Source organism: Aquarana catesbeiana, linkage group LG10 (assembly GCF_042186555.1).
Source record: "Aquarana catesbeiana isolate 2022-GZ linkage group LG10, ASM4218655v1, whole genome shotgun sequence".
Classification (NCBI taxonomy): Eukaryota; Metazoa; Chordata; class Amphibia; order Anura; family Ranidae; genus Aquarana; species Aquarana catesbeiana.
The window spans coordinates 15,723,091-15,744,056 of NC_133333.1; positions in this window are offsets into that span (position 1 = coordinate 15,723,091).

A 20,966-nucleotide genomic window follows, 5' to 3' on the forward strand; every position below is an offset into this window, starting at 1 on the left:
GACCATGATGAAATGGCAGATGTGGTCACCATAGCATCAGTTGCACAGCTCCCGATATACACAGGATAATGTCGTTTGGCACTATAACTTATGAAGGTCGGTGCTCCCTGTGACTGTGCGTACAGCCTTGTGCTGCCATCTGCTGGCTTGTTACAAAATGTACTAGTCGCAAAACTTTTTGATACCACCTTGTGTATATACTATAGATAGATAGATAGATAGATAGATAGATAGATAGATAGATAGATAGATAGATAGATAGATAGATAGATGTATATATAGATATCTATATCTATATATATATAGATATAGATATAGCTATCAATATATCTATATATAGATATATAAATATATAGCTATATCTATATAGATATATATAGATATAGCTATATCTATATAGCTATATATAGATATGGATATATCTATATATAGATATATATCTATATAGATATATATCTATATATATATATTATATACATTTCTATAAGTGACATGGTTGCAGTGATACCCACCAACTGCGCTAACACTTCCTAAACTAAAGAGGTGCAAGAGTGCTACATCATTGTTTGGAGGGGTAATATTTAAAATGGAATAAAATGTCAACATTGTTTCTTTTCTCTTTTTATGAAAGTAAAAAAAAAATTAACATTCATAGAAACCTAAGTCACCAGCACTGAGTTATCACTCAAAATGTCTCTTTATTTTAGCCATGTAGTCCCCCTGGGAAACCTTTGAAATCTTCCAATTCTGGGAAATCTTGTGAAATGTTTTTATTTTTTTGTTTTTGTTTTTTTGTTTTTTAATTTTTCTTTTCTTGTCTTACTTTACCATCAGATTTTTTTTTCTTTTGTTCCTTTTGTTTACTGAACTTGATAAAACCCTCAATAAAAAAAAATAGAAAAATGGAATTATTTCTTCTATTTTCAGCCGGAAAGTCTGTTGTTTTTCAAAGAACAAGCTGTCCTGCAGATGTAACAGTTACAGTGATGAAAAAAAAAAAACATTTACCACAGGCAGGGGTGCTTACAATGATCAGCTTTGATTTATTTATGGAAAATCTTTATCCCAAAAGGAAAAAAAAAAACGGTTTGCTGCAACTGCTTATAAAGTGTGCTAGTCCATCTAACACTCCCCTCTCCCCAAGACTGACAATGGTGCTGTCCAAAGTTGCCCCTCTGTGTCCCTTCATCCAAAGTGTGTGTGTGTGTGTGGGGGGGGGGGGGGCGCTCTAATACAGGAGGCGTGTTACTTGCCAGATCACCAGGTGAAAGCAGAGGGGGAAAAAAAGCCTATAATAAGAAAATGAATGCAGCTGCCACAACTAAAGCGCGACGCATGACGATCGGTGGTGATGTGTGTCCCTCTAACCCTTTACAGATCATGGTAAAGGGCCAACCACAATCACAGCGGCTCTTTACCATGTGAACAGCTGTGTCCAATCACAGCTGATCACAGTGTAAATAGGAAGTGCAAGTTATCGGCATTCCTTTCCTCACACTGACAGCGCATGAGGAGAGGAGAGCCGATAAGCAGCTTTCCTCAGTAGGGACATTTGCACTTATAATCAGTGCAGCCCCATCAGTGATGCCTGTCAGTGCCCACCAGTGTCCACCAGGGATTCCAATTAGTGCCAATCAGTGCTGCCTTTCAGTGCCCATCAGTGATAAATATCGGTGTTCATTAGTGCCTCTTCATCAGTGCCCTGATTATCAGTGCAGCTCCATCAGTGATGCCTGTCAGTGCCCACCAGTGCCCACCAGGGATGCCAATTAGTGCCCATCAGTGCTGCCTTTCAGTGCCGATCAGTGATGACTGTCAGTGTTCATCAGTGCCTCTTCATCAATGCCCTGATTATCAGTGCAGCCCCATCAGTGATGCCTGTCAGTGTCCACCAGTGATGCCAATTAGTGCCCATCAGTGCCGCCTATCAGTGCACATCAGTGCCGCCTATCAGTGCACATCAGTGGTGCCTATCATTGCTGTCTATCAGTGCCCATAAGTGCTGCCTCTCAGTGCCACCTACCTGTGCCGCCTCCTCAGTGCCCATCAGTTTTGCATATCAGTGCCATGTCACCAGTGCCCATCAGTGCCAGCTCACCAGTGCCCATCAGTGAAGGAGAAAAATTACTTATTTACAACATTTTATAAGAGAAACTAAGAAAAACTTTTTTTTTTCAACATTTTTGGACTTTTAAAATAAAAACCCCAGTGGTGAATAAATTCCACCAAAGGAAAGCTCTATCTGTCTCACAAAAATGATAAAAATTGTCATATGGGCACAGTGTTGTATGACCGTACAATTGTCATTCAAAGTGTGAGAGCGCTGAAAGCTGAAAATTGGCCTGGGCAGGAAGGGGGTGAAGGTGCCCGGTACTGAAGTGGTTAAACGATAATAACATAATAGAATTAGACCTTTCAAACTTCTTTTTTAAATTGGCTGAGCCCTAGGTGTGTACGTTCTTCTCTAATGTGTTGGTGTGAAATAGCCTCTGGGTATAGGGAGGCTTTTTGGTTATTTCACACCTGCACATTATATAAGAAAGTACACCCCTAGGGCTCAGCTGAACTTACAACGCCTGCTAAAGTGTATTCTAAGCCAGTAGAAGTTCTAGTTTTGGTTAGAGCCGGGGAAGTATTTTAGACTCTCGTTGGGACTTCTGTTATCAGGGGCTCTAATATAGAGATTTCCCTTCACTTCCTGTCCTGGCGACAACAGTTTCACATGACAGGAAGTGAGGGAAGATCTGCAACAGGGACAAAGATAGATATCTAAATAGGTAAAAGGTAGTTGGAGAAAAAACAGAGAACCAATGCATTTTTTTTTTTTGGGGGGGGGGGGGGGTCAGACACTTCCACCCTTCATCAGGGTTTGTGTATTAGGTGACTGCAAAATGACTGAACTCAAGAGGATGTTGATAATATCCATATCTTTAAAGATAGAATACCACCAGCAGGTTGCACCACGTACAACAGGGCTGGATCTTGGGGGTTCTGGGGCTGGCTGTGCACCCCGGATTCCAGTCATCCCCCCCCACCAGAACTAATAAGGTTGGTATGGTGGGTGTGGCTTCCATGGTGCAGGGGGCAGACCAAGATGCACAGCACCATTCATTGCTATGGTAATGCTGATTGGCCCAATAAAATGAACAATGTTAAACCAAGGTGGGAATTTAGAAGTGGAAGGATATCCTGCTTCCATGCAGACCTGCTCTGCCTCCTGCCATGATGCTGCAGCAACATTGAAGCTTTAAAGGGAGGACTAAGGACTTCTACTGTGAAGTGGGCTTACTCGGATGCCACGGGGTCTGTCAACAGAGTTGGACTATATTATGAAGGGGGGGGAACCAACCTTTTTACCACTGGGGAACCCTCAAAATAGTTTTTAGGTCTCAGGGAACCCATGATACCAATAATTATATATGCAGCTCATGATATATTGGCCACAGCACATTGGTGGTCAATGAAGACTCATTTATGGGTGCCCCATTACACTGGCAATCAAGAAAAATTGCCCATTATGGTGATAGTCAGTGTAGGGTCTTGTATTATGGGCTCCATCACACATTTTCCATCGGATTTTCCGACACACAAAGTTTGAGAGCAGGCTATAAAATTTTCCAACAGCAAAATCCGTTGTCGGAAATTCCGATCGTGTGTACACAAATCCGACGGACAAAGTGCCACGCATGCTCAGAATAAATAAAGAGATGAAAGCTATTGGCCACTGCCCCGTTTATAGTCCCGACGTACGTGTTTTACGTCACCGCGTTCAGAATGATCGGATTTTCCGACAACTTTGTGTGACCCTGTGTATGCAAGACAAGTTTGAGCCAACATCCGTCAGAAAAAAATCCTAGGATTTTGTTGTCGGAATGTCCGATCAATGTCCGACCGTGTGTACGGGGCATTATACAAGCTGTACACTCACTACTTTACATTGTAGCAAAGTGTAATTTCTTCAGTGTTGTCACATGAAAAGATAAAATAAAATATTTACAAAAATGTGAGGGGTGTACTCACTTTTGTGAGATACTGTGTGTGTAAATATATTGCAGTATATATATATATACACACACACAAGAGTTTGAAGATGCTATAACTTTCACACAAACCAATCAATATACACTTATTGAATTTTTTTTTCTTACCAAAGACATGTAGCAGAATACATTTTGGCATAAATTTATGAAGAAGATAGATTTTTTTTAGATATGTTTTATAGCGGAAAGTAAAACATTGTTGTTTTTTTTTTGTTTTTGTTTTTTTTATCTTCAGTCTTTTTTTTCGTTTATATAATAAAAAATAAAAAACCCAGTGGTAATCAAATACCACCAACATAAAGCTCTATTTGTGTGAAAAAAATGATGGACATTTTATTTGTGTATAGTGTTGCATGACCGCGCAATTGTCAGTTAAACTAGTGCAGTGCTGAACAGCAAAATATGCCCTGGTCATTAATGGGGGAGGTAAAACCTTCCAAAGGTCAAGTGGTTAATCGACATGGACTTTGTACAATTGTCTAATAAGAATTGTATGGCGCTCTGTGATTATTCCTTGAAGGAACTGTTAAAGGTCCACATATCCTCAATTCAGTCGCTACAACCTTCACCATCCTCTTCTCCTCATGGAACTGAAGTGGGGATATCAAGCATGAGACACACTGCAATGACAGTTATTTTGAAACTTTTTTGGATGTTCAATGACCTGAATGATCAATTACAAAATTAATTTCTACCTTTAAGATCTCGTTCTACTACATCTGCGAGTGCTTTCAAAGCGGAACTCCACATTTTATCCACATTTTACTGGTATTTTCTGTAAAAAAAATTTACTCAGCCTAAAAAATGTAAAACTAAAGCAACCACCACATCTAAGGACTGGCAAGCTGAAATATTTTTTTTTTTTTATAGATACACTTTAATCTTTTTTTTATTACATTGCATTATATACTTTATCCAAAGAAAGTTAATTGCCAAAAAACTGGCCATTGCAGGATGTGCTCATATATAAGATTTTTGTAGGGACATTGGATTGTAAACTCCTTTGGGATCACTGAACAATTGCTCAATGTTTTTGGTTTGTTTGGCTTGGCACTTGTAATTCCAGTTATATTAGCTTCCAGTTGGAGTCCCACCCATAGGCACTGGAGACAAAGTTGATGTTCAGGATTGGATGGGACATTTATTCTTCACATTATTATCTGCAATGACTGCTGGACAGGGATCCTGTACAAGGTAAGAGGAGAAAGCTTCACCAACAGGATTTTATTGCTTTAATTTTAATTTGATAAATAATTGTATTGATTTAATTGCCATTAAAAGATGCTTTTTTTTTTTTTTTTTTTTACACTTGACAAATACTGTATATAAACATTCCAGGGGGTTCTATCAGAACCTGAATTCTGTAGGGGGGAGGGGAGAGGAAGAATTTTGCTTATACCTTATTTCCTGTCTATTACATGAATAGATTGCTAACTTAAATTTTTGATACTTTACCCACAATTGTTTCAACTTTCGTACCTGTATAAACAATACAATGTAGTCTGACGCTAAATAAAAAGTTTGAGATTTATTTTATATTTTTTGCCATTTAAAATGTCATTATAATTCTATCAGGACCTGAGTTATATACTGTAAATGGGAACTGAAATTTGAGAGGGTGGGGGTGGTGAAAGTTTTTACAAAGGTAAGGCTTTTACACTTGCAGATTGCTAATTCTGATTTTCAGGACCAGAACCTTTTTTTTTTTTAATTCTAAATTTCCACTATGAGCCCTTTTATTTTGCAATAACTTTGTCTGTACTTAAGATAAAAAAGAAAAAAAAAGACATGTATATATATATTTTTTTTTTTTTTTTGGGGTGGGGGGTAGACTTTATTTTAGCAATTTTGGTTTGTAAAAATTATTTTATTTTCTATGGAGTCTGTAAATTAAAAGGTCATAACGTTACATAAAATAAAATAAAAATTATCTGCTTGTCCAGTGTTAGTTTTTTAAAAAAAATGCAGTCTCACTCTAAATAAAAAGTTTGAGTTTTATTTTATATTTTTTGCCATTTAAAATGTTAATATAATTCTATCAGGACCTGAGTTATATACTGTAAATGGGAACTGAAATTTGAGAGGGTGGGGGTGGTGAAAGTGTTTCCAAAGGTAAGGCTTTTACACTTGCAGATTGCTCATTTTAATTTTCAGGACCAGAACCTTTTTTTTTTTAAACTTTAAATTTTCCACTATGAGCCTTTTTATTTTGCAATAACTTTGTCAGTACTTAAGCTAAAAAAGAAATGTATACATATTTTTTTTTTGGGGGGGGGGGGGTAGACTTTGTTTTAGCAATTTTGGTTTGTAAAAATGATTTTATTTTCTATGGAGTCTATAAACTAAAAGAACATAATGTAACATAAAATAAAAAAATTAAAAAATGTATCTGCTTGACCAGTGTTAGTTTAAATAATAAATGTAGTCTGACTCTAAATTCAAAGTCTGAGTTTTATTTTATAATTTTTCCTATTTAAAATGTCAATATAATTCTATCAGGTCCCGAGTTATATACTGTAAATGGGAACTGAAATTTGGGAGGGTGGGGGTGGTGAACGTTTCCAAAGGTAAAGCTATTATACTTGCAGATTGCTAATTTTAATTTTCAGGACCAGAACATTTTTTTTTATTTTAAATTTCCACTATGAGCCTTTTTATTTTGCAAAAACTTTGTCAGTACTTAAAATAAAAAAGTAATTTATAAAAAAAAAAATTATGGGGGGGGGGGGGTAGACTTTGTTTTAGCAATATTGGTTTGTAAAAATAGTTTTCTATGGAGTCTATAAATTAAAAGAACATAACATGAAATAAAAAAAGGTATCTGCTTGACCAGTGTTAGTTTTTAAAAAAAAATATAGTCTGACTCTAAATAAAAAGTTTGCGTTTTACTTTATAATTTTTCCCATTTAAAATATCAATATAATGATGTTTCTGGTGTAAAGTATGCAAAGATTATTTGCATATAACACAAAAGACGTTTTTTTTTGTTTTGTTTTTTCCCAATTTTGCATTTTCTTGTTATGCAACACTGAAAAAAGTGACAAACTAAACAAATAAAGAAATAAAAGAAAGAAATGTTCATGGGGAAAAGGGATTAAAAAGGGGTTAAACAGCTATACATTAAAACACCAATAAATACATTGGTAAGGTTTATTTAAGGAATGGCATATGTGAATCTAGTGCAAAGCATGGCAAAGTAACTTGCAAGTGTAAAAAGGCTTTCTTTTTTGGTAATTTGCACATTTTCTTGTAATGGAATACTAAAAAATTAACAAAACTAAAAAAAATGTTATCAGTAAATAAAAAAAAAAAAAAGAATTAATAAGGGGTTAAACATGAATATATATTATTTAGAAATACAAATGAACTTGTAAGGCTTCTTTAAGTAATGACATATGCAGATCAAAGGTCACACTTGTGATTTACATATGAATGAAATAGTAAATACAATGGGAGGGTCTAGAGGTATAGATAGTTAGTGCGGAACATAGTCAAGAGGGTAGTATTGGGGGCATTAGTGGTAGGTTGACTAAAGCACATAAACCCAAGGTAAGTATAGTAACAAGTCCTAGTTGCAATCTCGGAACACCCAACCTAAACTACGTGGCATGTTCACCAATACCAGGAGCCTGGCGGACAAGATGGGTGAATTAGAGATACTGTTGCACAAGGAGGATTTGGATTTTGTAGGATTTTCAGAGACCTGGTCCAACAGCTCTCATGATTGGCTGGCAACCATTCAAGGGTATTCCCTTTATCGCAGGGATAGAGAGGGTAAAAAAGGGGGAGAGGTATGCCTGTATATCAAGAATAATGTACAAGTGATTGTGAGAGATGACATCACTAGGGGATCTAGGGAGGAGGTGGAATCCTTATGGGTAGAGCTCTAAAGGGATGAAGCTAAGGGCAAAATAATACTGGGAGTATGCTGTAGGCCCCCTAACCTGAGGGAGGAAGTGGAGACAGATCTCCTATCACAATTTGGATTAGCAGCAAGAATGGGAAGTGTTATCATAATGGGGGATTTTAATTATCCAGACATAGACTGGGCGGAGGGAACCGCGCATTCGTCTAAGGCTCGCCAGTTCATAAATGTCTTGCAGAACAATTTTTTGGGTCAGATGGTAGATGCACCAACTAGAAATAAAACGTTACTAGACCTCCTGATTACTAACAATACAGACCTGATCACGGGTGTGGAAATATGGGGCAATTTAGGAAACAGCGATCACAGGTCATATGGCTTCAGTATAAATCACAAATAGGAAACATAAGGGGAACACAAAGACATTGAATTTCAAAAGAGCCAACTTCCCTAAACTACGAACTTTGCTAGAAGATATACATTGGGATAAAATCTTAGGAACAAAAAACACGGAGGACAGATGGGTTCGCTTTTAGAGCATATTAAATAAGGGCATTAGCAAGTGCATCCCATTGGGTAATAAATTTAAAAGCGAACAAAAGTCCTGGATGGCTTAACTCCAATGTAAAAATGCATATAAAAGCAAAAGAGAAGGCCTTCAAAAAATACAAGGCTGAGGGATCATCATCAGCATTCAAACTTTATAAAGAATGCAGCAAGAAATGTAAGGGTGCAATAAGGACAGCTAAGATAGAACACAAAAGACACATAGCAGGGGAGCGGAGGAGAGCAAAGGATGGGGAGATGGCGAAGGTATTGAACTTAGAATTCTCCCACTCTACAAGACTCTGGTCTGGCTGCACCTAGAGTATGCTGTCCAGTTATGGGCATCAGTCCCCAGGAAGGATGCACTGGAAATGGAGCGAGTACAAAGAAGGTCAACAAAGCTAATAAAGGGTCGGGAGGATATTAGTTATGAGGAAAGGTTGCGAGCACTGAACTTATTCTCTCTGGAGAAGAGACGCTTGAGAGGGGATATGATTTCAATATATAAATACCGTACTGGTGACCCCACAATAGGGATAAAACTTTTTCGCAGAAGGGAGTTTAATAAGACTCGTGGCCACTCATTACAATTAGAAGAAAAGAGGTTTAACCTTAAACTACGTAAAGTGGTTCTTTACCCTAATTCCCCGTACACACGATCGGACATTCCGACAACAAAATCCATGGATTTTTTTCCGACGGATGTTGGTTCAAACATGTCTTGCATACACACGGTCACACAAATCTTGTCGGAAATTCCGAAGGTCAAGAATGCGGTGACGTACAACACGTACAACAAGCCGAGAAAAATGAAGTTCAATAGCCAGTGCGGCTCTTCTGCTTGATTCCAAACATGCGTGGAACTTTGTGCGTCGGAATTGTGTACACACGATCGGACTTTACGGCAACGGATTTTGATGTCGGAAAATTTGAGATCCGGATCTCAAATTTTGTGTGACGGAAATTCCGATGGAAAATGTCCAATGGAGCCTACACAGGGTCGGAATTTCCGACAGCAAGCTCCCATTAAACATTTTACGTCAGAATATCCGACCGTGTGTACAGGGCATAAGAGCGGTTAGGATGTGGAATTCCCTTTCCACAGGCGGTGGTCTCAGCGGAGGGCATCGATAGTTTTAAAAAACTATTAGATAAGCACCTAATAGCGCAGTAATAGTTTGGGGCAGAAAGTGGTGGCAAGTGGAGAGTTGTCCTCAAAATTGCAGCCACCTAGTGATTACTGCTAGAGGCTATAGCCACTGGCAATAATCACATGAAAAACCCAACATTCTGGTTGTACCCAAGTTAATTGATCATTCAACTTGGGTACAATCGGCCTGCCCATACATGGTTCCAATCTCGGTCGGTTCAACAGGGATTTGAACTGTCTATAGCTGGCTTTAGGAAGGGAAGGGAAGAAAGCGACAAACTGGCATAGTGTAGCACAATTTATTAAGTAAAATACCATATAAAACAAATGGAACTCACAAGCGGGTGAGTGGGAGAGAGAGGGTGATAGTCCGCAGTGGACTGTAATGAGCTGGGAGCTGTGTGGAAGTCCTTGGTGGAGAAAAAAGCCGGCTGTGGTGGATAGCAAGATGAGCCTGGAATCCGTGCAGGGAGACCGGTGTCAGGCTGCCATGTTTGGCCCCTGGTGGTATATTCAGAAATCGTATGTCCGCCCAAAGACGATGTGTCCAGCTGGAGTAGTGAAAGGAGCTGTCAGTCCAACCGCTGTGTGAGCCAATCGGGGACGCGTTTCCGAAGCTTAACCACGCCTCCTTCATCAGCCTCCTCTGGCTAACACTATGCCAGTTTGGCGCTTTCTTCCCTTACCTTCCCATTTTACAGATTGTGTATTTCCAGCCCACATATGAAAGCAACCTTGCCAGCACCACAGTGAGAGCCATTTTCTACCAATTTACATTCTTATTCCTATACCTCCGGGAATAAGTATCTTCTTTTTTAACATGGTATATGACATTTTATCACTACAGGATGGGCACAGCGTCAGTGCTGTAGTGTTTTTTTGGTCATGTCTCTACATGGCTGGTTTTACTCTATCTAAAAAGAAAAAAAAAAGTTTTGCCTTTCTTTCTACCTTAAAGTGATTGTACACGATCTCCTTGTAAAACAACCCATTCGGTTTAAAATTTAAATAAAAGGCAAAACATTTGCATATAGATATTCAAAAAATACATTATAAATACCTTATTTTTCCCTTTTTTTATAAGTGATCACATTCCCTCTGTTGCCTCTGTTCTCAGCTGCATAAGAGCTAGGGAAGGAGAAGCTACACTGATCTTCCCAGTGAAAGTCTGTGCAGGACAAGTCTGATCATTGGAGGAGAGCAGGCTGAGTTCCCAGTATTACTAGAGAACTGAACACAGTGTGTGCTCCTGCTTAGTGTGGTCAGTCATTAATAGGAAAGCAGAGGGACTGGCAGGAACACCAGGGATTTCACACAAAAGAAGCAATACAAAGAGACTTTCTCATACAAGCACATGGAACGGCAGCAACATATCAGGAATATGAAATCCTGGGGTAACAAACTCTTTAACTTTTGTCATAGTTTCTATAGGTGTTGTTTAAAGTCTATTTAAGACCAAGTGTTTTTTTCTAGTTATAGTAAGGTGTGGAAGGATTAGAACAGGTTTTTATCACTTGTCTGTGTCCCTGTTGAGGAGATTCAACTTTCTTTATTTGCCCCGGTGACCATTTTCTTTGGGGGCAGAAAGTGGTGGCAAGTGGAGAGTTGCCCTCACAATTGCAGCAACCTATATCTTGAGATTCCCTTCAACCAAGAGGGAAGCACCACATAGGAGACATAGAGCTGAATTGCAGGTAGTAGACACTTGAACCTTATTGGCTGACCTGCAATTTCGTAGTGCATAGTCAAGTAGACACCAAAACCTTGACTTTGGGAGCATCTTGACTTGCCACCCTAAATGTGCAAAAAGCTTATTAACTGTATCAACTAATACAACCAAAAAAATTTAGAAAACTGACTTACACTCATTTTGTATGGAGCCGCTATGACCCGAGGATCCTACCCTGAGATTGGATTGTCCTAGCATTCAGAGCTTCAACAAAGTAAGTGGATAGGGACCTTAATGTATACACAGGGGTGACCTCACTTGACCCTAAGGGTAACAGTGTTACATGTTTATGTGCCGTGCTTTGCATTCTTTTAATTTTTTCCTTACCAAAGTGGAAGTTTTGGAATCTGCACAGCTCTTAGCAGGTTTTACAAAGAAGTTGTGATAATGAGTGCCTCCAATTACCTGAGGGGCTGTTGCTTGCCCTCTTACAATACAGAACCTGTCCAATAATTACACATGATCCTCAGGAGTGTGATTGTAATTATCTCATCTACAACAAATCTGATGTGTATAAGAATGCCACAGGTTCACTTCAAAGCTTGCTAGAAACAATAGTTATATACATGCCTGTAACATTTCTCATTAATCCAGGTGCAGCTTTTAGCAAGTCACATTCAACTGTATTTATTCTGGAATGTTGAAGATGTTTTACTATTGATCAAAGCAACTTCATCAGTTCTAATAAATTTCATGGAAATACGTACCCCAAGATTTATAGCTGCATGGGGTTTAAGGGTAACAGTCGGTCTCGCTGTATTCAATATTTCTAAATGTAAAGTAATGCACCTAGGGGAAAAGAATCCCCTGACGGAGTACAACATTGGGGAGAAAGTGTTAGCCAGCACTACAGAAGAAAAAGATCTGGGGGGTTATTTCAGATGATTGCAAAATGACCAGGCAGTGGGAAAAGCGAATAGAATACTAGGATGCATCACTAGAGGGGTCACCAGCAGAAGGAAGGAGGGTCTGATTCCTTTATATAGATCTTTATATCACTAGAGGGGTCACCAGCAGAAGGAAGGAGGGTCTGATTCCTTTATATAGATCTTTATATCACTAGAGGGGTCATCAGCAGGAGGAAGGAGGTCCTGATTCCTCTACATAGATCTGTATATCACTAGAGGGGTCACCATCAGGACAAAGGAGGTCCTGATTCCCCTAGATCTTTATATCACTAGAGGAATCCCCAGCAGGAGGAAGGAGGTCCTGATTCCTCTATATAAATCTTTATATCACTAGAGGGGTCACCAGCAAGAGCAAAAAGGGCCTGATTCCCCTATATAGATCTTTATATCACTAGAGGGATCCCCAGCAGGAGGAAGGAGGTTCTGATTCCTCTATTTAGATCTTTATATCACTAGAGGGATCACCAGCAGGAGGAAGAAGGTTCTGATTCCTCTATGTAGATCTTTATATCACTTGAGGGATCACCAGCAGGAGGAAGGAGGTTCTGATTCCTCTATGTAGATCTTTATATCACTTGAGGGATCACCAGCAGGAGGAAGGAGGTCCTGATTCCTCTATATAGACCTTTATATCACTAGAGGGATCACAAGCAGGAAGAAGGAGGTCCTGATTCCTCTATATAGATCTTTATATCACTAGAGGTCTCACCAGCAGGAGGAAGGAGGTTCTGATTCCTCTATATAGATCTTTATATTACTTGAGGAATCACCAGCAGGAGGAAGGAGGTCCTGATTCCTCTATATAGACCTTTATATCACTAGAGGGATCACCAGCAGGAGGAAGGGGGTCCTGATTCCTCTATATAGACCTTTATACCACTTGAGGAATCACCAGCAGGAGGAAGGAGGTCCTGATTCCTCTATATAGATCTTTATATCACTAGAGGGGTCCTCAGCAAGAGCAAAAAGGGCCTGATTCCTCTTTATAGACCTTTATATCACTAGAGGGATCACCAGCAGGAGGAAAGAGGCTCTGATTCCTCTATATAGATCTTTATATCACTGGAGGGATCACCAGCAGGAGGAAGGAGGTCCTGCTTCCTCTATATAGATCTTTATATCACTAGAGGGATCACCAGTAGGGATGGGCCGAACACCCCTCGGTTCGCTTTGCACCAGAACAACAGGCAAAAAATTCGGCAGAACACGCGAACACCGTTAAAGTCTATGGGACACGAACATGAATAATCAAAAGTGCTCATTTTAAAGGCTTATATGCAAGTTATTGTCATAAAAAGTGTTTGGGGACCTGGGTCCTGCCCCAGGGGACATGTATCAATGCAAAAAAAAATTTTAAAAACATTTTTTCGGGAGAAGTGATTTTTTAATGCTTAAAGTGAAACAATAAAAATGAAATATTCCTTTAAATTTTGTGCCTGGGGGTGTCCTGTGGGATCTGAGTGAGCAGACTGGCCTGGAGCAGGGTTTTTCTTGTTTACACTCTTTCCTGAGGCCCCTTTCACACGGCCGGTTTGTTGCAGTTTCCGGATTCTGTATTCCTGAGGCAAAAATCTGCAGATTCTTGCTGCAGGAATGAGCGGGTTATGCAACTGACTGCATCCAGCTGCGTCCAGGCTTGGACATTTGTCCAGGAATTGCAGCTAATCGTTCTGTGTGTGGCTACGTGCGATCAGCAGCAGCCACCATTAGTTTAAATGGGCTGAGCGACCAAAGCTAATTGTCTCAGGAATCTGGAAGCTGCAACAAACCGGCCATGTGAAAGGGGCCTAATAGTTTAAGCATCCTAAAAGTCCCATATCAAATTTTTGGGGTTTTCATATTTCAAAGATATGTGGTGCTTTATACCTTTACCCATCAACACCTTTTCCAATAGAATCTGTGTACATAGTTGCATACTTTTTTCCTACAAAGGCACTTGTCACAATATGCCATTTGATCTCAATGGTAACGTCATGGTACTCTACAGGAAATTACAGTACTTCCCATAGGGGGCATTTCCGGTGTTTACACATTTTGAACTTTTTTTCTTGGTTTTATAATGTGTGTTCTGCTGAAACAGTAATGGGTCCAGCCAACGGTATCAAAAGGTCATAAATGTTGTTCTATGCTCTTAGGCAGGAATCTTCAAACTATGGCCCTCGAGCTGTTGCGGAACTACACCTTCCATGAGGCATTCTAAAACTCATTCACAAACATGGCTAGGCATGATGGGATTGTAGTTCCTGAACAACTGGAGGGCCATAGTTTGGTGGCCCCAGCTCCTAGGGAACGCTCATGTTAAGCTGCTATTTGGAAGTATGGAATTCCTGTCCACAACTTCACTACCCAATGACGGTGCATCAGCTGATAAAAAGAGTGCTCTCATTATATACAGTTATAGCTTTTGTCAGAAAGTGGTTCAAAATCTTCTGGGTCTATACTGTATATGGTACACTGTATGGTTGTTTAGTAAAGTTAAGTGATATACCAAGGGTGTCAACTTATAGGCTCCATGACCCACATCTGGAGGCAGTGCCCCAGAATAAGGTCTTTCTGAAACTGGATTTTTGCCCTGATCCAAAAAGTGACAGACCTCCAGATCCCAAGAAACCCTGCCAATGCCCTTCTCAATGCAAATCTCCCCAAGACCTCCAAATCCAACTGCAAATTAATCCACTTTATTTTACTAGGTTGCAAGCTGACAATAGCCAAAGCATGGAAACAACCCAGAGTGTCCTTCTCAGCTGCCAAACGTAAAATATTGTGGATTATGTCCCAAGAGAAACTGACCAGCATTCTACTAAACACCACAGCTCAGTTTGAATCAACCTGGGAACCCTGGGCTCTATATATATGGGCATTTCCCTCATTCATGGGGTACAGACATAATTATTATCCGTCCTCGCTGCACCTTCACATCTTCTCCTGTTGATTGTTTTTTTTTTCCTCCTCTCTTCTTCTATTCCCCCCTCTAACCTGTCACTACTCCCCTCCACTCCCCTCTACAATATGGCCCTCTATGACAACAGGAGAGATCCTCTGGACTAAGCGCCACTAGGCCTACTTGCTAAAGGGCCCTTCCCTTGGGGCATACCATCTAGGCACCTGAAACCCCTATCTTTATGTAAGGCTCTAGACTAGACTGTAGTGAATGTTGATCTCTGTTTTTTTTTGTTGGGGGGGGCCAGGCACAGTGTTTTCCCTTTAGGGGTGCCGGGGGAAAATCACCAGGTTCCCGGATACAGACCCCATACAGCCAGAGTGTAACGCAGAGAAGACGGGGTCGACCCAGAAGCTAACGACCCCTCCCTCCCACAAGAGTTACTATTATTTGTATGTATTTGGGTTCTTATTATGCCTCACTGGATGTAACGTTAATTCATGTTTTCTTGTGCTGTACAAATAAAAATGTTTGAAAGAAAAAGTTAAGGAATATGATGGGTTCCTTTTATTGACAGAAGCTGTCTCATCCTATTCCAGCAGGTGATGAAATACGCTTTGGATTCAGCTTCCAATATACCTTAATAATGGAGATTTTAATTGTGCTTTTGATTCTTCTAAGTGGTGAGTCTCTTCAAGTTCCTCCTGTTTTCACTCTTCCCTACCTTATATACGTTAATAAAGATTTTGATGGAAAGTTGCTGTATAGGTCTAAATGATGGAGTTGATTGTACCCTTATGGATAATACCCAGTAGAAGTAAAACAGTAGAAAAGTAAATCCGGTTACATGAATGGTTAGATTAAAATAAAAAATGAATTGCATGCAAATAGTCCATCAACATTTAAGCTCAACTTCAATACTACACTTTTTTCTTTTATTTTGGACAGAATTGACTATATAAAAGTGAACCCTTTATCATATAGATTTTTTCATGTGGATGCATGCTAAGTTATTCCAGGTACCGGTATTTTTTAGCTCCCACAGGGATCATAATAATCCCCCGCCAATGCCTTCACCTACTTTTTTCCCCCAGAAGGACCATCTTTGTTCAGACATCATCGATGGTATCCATCTACGGTACTTCCTGGTTTGAGATACCGGCTCAGAGGTGTCTGTACAGTTCTTGTCTGTGTTCACACATTTCTGGCACAGCATAACTAGACGTGTGCATGATGAAAAAATGTGTTTTGTTTCGTTTAGATTAGTGAATCTAGTTATTTAGTTTAGTTAAGTTCGGTTGATTTGTTCAATTCGGAATTCATATTCAGAATTCGTTTTGCCTTTTTCTGAATTTTCTTCGAATTTACAGGTTTTTTTCGATTCGAAACGTTTGAAGCGATAAATTTAGAATCGGACGAATCCAAAATGTTATATTTTTTTTTAGATTTGAATGTGGCAAAGTGAACAAACAAAAGAAAGATCTTCATCAAATGATTACAATGACTTTTCAAATCACCTTTGGCTTAACAAAAATAGCATTATTTTGAAATGGTACTCTAATAACACACACAGTCTTTGATTTCAGAAGTATGTTTACAGTTCGAATTTAAATGGAATTCAATGTAAAATTTGATTTGAATTTGAATTTCGGAAATTCAGACGAATTTCGGAAATTCGAGCGAATTTCGTAAATTCGGACGAATTTCGTAAATTCGGACAAATTTCATTTGGTTATTCCGAGCATTTGATAAACTTTGTTTATACTGTAATCCCATTACAGTCTAGCTTTTGCTCGCAGCACTCCACGGAAACTGCCTTACTAAAACTCACTAACGATTTACTAACTGCTAAAACCAACAGCTAATACTCTATACTCCTACTACTTGACCTCTCTGCAGCCTTTGATACTGTTGACCACCCGCTCCTTCTCAATAAACTACATTCCCTTGGCCTCCGAGATTCTGCTCTATCCTGGTTCCCTGCCTATTTATCACAGCGCTCCTTCAGTGTCACCTACAACTCTGTCTCCTCCTCTCCATTGCCCCTTTCTGTGGGGGTCCCCCAAGGCTCTCTTCTTGGACCCCTTCTCTTCTCTATTTACACCTCCTCCCTTGGTCACTTGATAACCGCCCACGGCTTCCAATAACACTTATACTCTGATGACACGCAAATCTATCTGTCTACTCCTCACCTCACTCCTTCAGTCTCCTCTCACATTACTAACTTACTAACTGACATATCAGCATGGATGTTGCACCACTTCCTTAAACTAAATCTCTCTAAAACTGAGCTATTAATATTCCCCCCCACCCGTGCCCCTCTCCCTGACTTTTCCATCAAAATCAACAATGCAACTATCAGTCCCTCCCCTCACGCCAGGGAACTAGGTGTAATCCTAGACTCTGAATTGTCATTTCAGCCTCAAATCCAATCCCTGTCAAAAGTTTGTACAATTCACCTCCGTAACATCTCTAAAAGTCGCCGCTTTTTAACAAATGAAACCACCAAGCTCCTCATTCACTCCCTTGTTATCTCTCGCCTTGACTATTTCAACTCCCTTCTCATTGGCCTGCCTCTCCATAGGCTATCCCCTCTTCAGTCTATCATGGATGCTGCTGCCAGACTTATCCACCTTACCAACCTGTCAGGGAATTTAGTAGACCAGACTGTGTGGACTGCACAGAGGAAACCAGAAACGCAAATAAGTGAATAATAATGGTGTTTATTTACATGCGCTGATTCACACACAGTCTGACTAACCAGGGATTGCACTGAATGGATGCAATCAGACAACACCTGCTGTGAACAAGAGGAATAACGTTCCATGAAAAAGGCTGGATCATCCTCTAATAACCATACCAGGGATTCAACTTGGCCATAATTGAAGGGGGGAGAAAAATCATTGCTTCCTTTGGGAAAACATGACAGGGCTGCCTTTGCACATAACTGGATAAGGGCTGAACATCTTCAAATGACATGTCGCCCTGATCCACTAGGGAATGAGCTGATCGGATAGTTTCCATCAGCTGGTCACTAGTCCACCCTTTTAAAACCTGGCGACAATATTCACCATCCTCTTCTGCCAGCAGAGAATAATAAATGATTTCATTGAAATCCATATTGGCAGAACTAACAAACCAGGATGGTTCCTCAATGCAGCCACGTCTGGTCAGGGATGGCCTTGGTGTACTGTCAGGGAATTTAGTAGACCAGACTATGTGGACTGCACAGAGGAAACCAGAAACGCAAATAAGTGAATAATAATGGTGTTTATTTACATAGGTGACAAGTGAGTGAATATAAACAGTGCAAAACCAACTACAGACCCACAAACAAATAAATGGAGATACCAGAATCGTAAACAAAGCCAGGCCGAGGTCATAAACAGGGAGGTCAGCAGATGGGTAAGGACGGGAAACCAACAGGACTGGGAGAGGATGGATGGATAGACTCCAGGGCAAGGATCCAGGGAAATCAGGAAACAGGAGGGACAAGTCCAGGATGGGCTTAGGATAGGGATCAGATAAGGTCAGGACAGATGCAGGCTTAAGGTCAAGATAACAGGCAGCAAGGTCATGGCGCAGGGAAAGAGACACCAAGGCCAGGATGTGAGGCTTGCCAGGTATTTATCAGACTGCAGTAATTGACCTCACGTTACACCTGAGCGCAGAAGGTGCTGTCTGCCCCACACTGCCAGGAAAACACCTGCTGGTGGACACCAGTACTACGGCCCAAGGATGCAACAGTGCCATCAACAGGTTTACAGGTCCTGGGTGTTGGAAGACACCCATTGGTGGACACTGGTACTGCGATCCAAGAGACCAACAGCGCCACTAACGGGTGAACCTTTTCATGACACAACCACTCAGTGTCTGCCAATCCTCTCCTCCAATCCCTACACTGGCTCCCAATCACCCAGCGAATTAAATTCAAAATACTAACCACAACATACAAAGCCATTCACAACTCTGCCCCGAGCTACATCACCAATCTTGTCTCCAAATATCATCCAAATCGTCCTCTCCGCTCTTCTCAAGACCACCTACTCTCAAACTCTCTCGTCTCCTCCTCCCATGCTCTTCTCCAGGATTTCTCCAGAGCCTCTCCCATTCCTCTGGAACTCGCTACATCCACCACTACCACTTTCATCAGCTCATTCCCCACAGTTACAACCTTTTGTACCACCTGCCCCACCCTATTAGATTGAAAGCTCTTCTGAGCAGGGCCCTCTTAATCCACTTGTATTTTATTGTATTGTAACTATATTGTCTCCTTTTATATTGTAAAGCGCTGTGTAAACTGTTGGTGCTATATAAATCCTGTAATAATAATAATAATTCAAGTATTTGGATATATCTGAATCTCCGAATAATGAAAAATTAGTCTGAATATTCATTCGGAACAAAATGAACCTCACATGTCTAAGCATAACCCCTACTGTAGCCTCTGACCTTGTGACTTCCGACAAAGTTATAAACCAATCACTGGTGGGGGAGGAAACTAAGTCAAAGCTTCTTTCTGTGAAGGTAGCCACCAAGGCAAGAAGTGAAGGTAGCCACTATGACAAGAGGTGAACGGAAAGTTCTCTAATGTGGACACCACATTTAAACCCAGACAATCTAACCCTTCCCTACTCTATTCGAATGCAGAAAATTGGGTTTAAATTTGCTAATATGCAGATATAGAATTATCTTGTGTGTACCTATTTTATAATAATCAACGCCTTTTTTTCACATACACAGCCTTTGAAAACTCATCAACTACTGCAACTGGTAAGTGTTTTTGTTGATTCAATATTTAATCTAATTTAAGGGAATTGTAGGAGAACCACCATTTAGACTCAAATTTCGGTCTCCAGACAAGTAGTTCTCTATCATGCCTAAATTTCTCATTCCACATACTCATTCTCATTCCTTGGAAGTGTAAGGTGTAGCAACCAGTATCACACAGTCCTCATCTTCCAGTTATGTGACATCAATAAACTTCAAACTGATTAATAGCTTTGGTTGCCACACAGAGCTCATTATCATTATTCTTTAAGTTGTTTTAGATTTAGTCTATGGCCAAAAGTATGTTGGTACCCCTCCAAATGATTGAGTTTAGGTAGCTCTAGTGAAGGATACTGTTAATACTGTACTATAGCCTACAAAGACATTTTTGACAGTTGTCCTAAAAGAAGGTCCTTAACTCTGTGTGATGTTCTTAAAATTCTCCTTTATTGACTACTTCACAACCTTGATACAGAGGAGATGATGTGTTTCAGCCTTAATCGGCCTTAGTCATATATCATTAAGAGAAACAGCACCTTAACCCCACCTGTTGCAATAGAGTAACCAATTAACCCTATAGGGCAATAGACACTCAAAAGCAAGCTAGGGGAGCAATATAAACATTAATACTAGTCATACAAAAACAGTATATATGTATAAAATTAATTGATATACAGGTGAATCTCATAAAATTAGAATATCATCAAAAAGTTAATTTGTTTCAGCAGTTCAATTCAGAAATGGAAACTCATATATTTTGTATAGATGCGTTATATGTAGACTGATATATTTCAAGCAATTATTTCTTTTATTTTGATGATTATAGCTTACAGTTAGTGAAAACTCAAAATTCTGTATCTCAGAAAATTAGAATATAACATAAGACCAATTATAAAAAGGATTGTTAATACAGAAATGTTGGCTTATTGAAAAGTATGTCTATGTACAGTATAGTATGCACTCAATACTTGGTCGGGGCTCCTTTTGCATGAATTGCTGCATCAATGCGGCGTGGCATTAGGTGTTATGGAAGCCCAGGTTGCTTTGATAGCGGCCCTAAGTTCATCTGCATTGTTG